Raw genomic sequence first — 1456 nt, forward strand, 5'->3', positions numbered from 1 at the left:
TCAGCCCACCTTTGGAGGAAGTATACTGTCTGGGGTAACTCTTTTTGCCCATACTCCCAACTAAGAACCAATTCAATTGTCTTTTCCAAAATAAAGCTTCCCCTGGCTCTGCCCAAAAGACAAAAACAAAAAGTAGAGGTAGATTCCTAAATAAACATTAGTACATAAAAACTGGCTATGTATTAAAAAAAAAAAAGAACAAGCAGTTCATCTCTATATACTAAGATTATTCACTATTTAAATATATATGTGGGTAAGTTATCATGTTAACAAGTTAAAGATGAAGCAATATAATCATGCTAAATGATATAAGGAAAACTTTGGATAGAATTTGAAATTCATTTATACTTCTTTTCCAAGTAAAATAAAGAGATTTATTAAGGAAGGGCTCCCACGAGACACCAGTAAGTGAATGGGAGAAGAAAGACAGAGAAAGGGCAGAAGTGGTTCAAGGGTGTGATTTTATGTGAAGCCCCAGCCTCAGCCTGATCCTAGAGCAGCTTTGGAGCATGAATTACTCCTCAGAGTAGATCCTTCCTTGTGGTAAGGAAGCTGAGCTTTTGACTTACCAAACCAGTCAGTCTCTGGCCCCAGGCCAAGGGAAGGGTAGGAAGGACGGACAGGTTGGATGACCATGGGAGACATGAAACTCTCAGACACTGCTGGCTCTCCACAGAACTGAACTGGCCCCAGTACCAGGTCAGGTGCCATCCGTCAACTGCAAAGAACTTAGCTGGAGGCTGGGCACCCAGAGCTGGCAAAGGGGATGTGGGTGGCACACCAGCAGCTTCCACCACAAGTTGCACCTCCAGGACTGCGCACTCTCACCACCAGGCACCAGTTTGGGTCTTTCATCATGTTCTAAGAAATCAGAAATATTCTTTAAGGTCCTGAGGTTGGCTTTTCATCCTCCAGAGACATACTTTCTTCTCCCAGTGGGTAGAAGTGGGTGTCCCTGGAATGCCTCTGTAAGATGGAGCAGCCGTCCCAGTTGAAGATGACTCCAGCCATTTGAAAGCTGCATCAGGCATCCTTTTAGATTACCTGGCCCTTTAGTTCAGTGATTTTCTGAGACAGGCACTTGTAAACAGATGTGGAGAGTAGATTTCCTGGCTATGGATGGCCAAACATTTCAAGGAATCTATCTAGGGATTTCTAAATCCATCATCCTCTTCCTGAAGTGTTAAGCTAGAAGTTCTCACAGATCCAGGCATCATTTTCTTCAGATTTAGTTTCTAATGTTTTCATTTATTCTTTCTCCAATGCTCTTCATTTCTTCATGTAGGTCTGACTTTCTGAACTATATAATTTTCTTTCTCTCTAAGGAACTTTAACAAGTCTTTTTAAAAATTTTTTTTTTTCTTTTTCTTTTTTTTTTCTGTATTTTTGAGAAGTTTAACAATTCTGTCAAGGCAGATCTACTGTGACAAATGTTCTCAGTTTTGTCTGAGAAAGT

The sequence above is a fragment of the Galeopterus variegatus genome, unplaced genomic scaffold (assembly GCF_000696425.1).
Source record: "Galeopterus variegatus unplaced genomic scaffold, G_variegatus-3.0.2 Scaffold18999, whole genome shotgun sequence".
NCBI classification, from domain to species: Eukaryota; Metazoa; Chordata; class Mammalia; order Dermoptera; family Cynocephalidae; genus Galeopterus; species Galeopterus variegatus.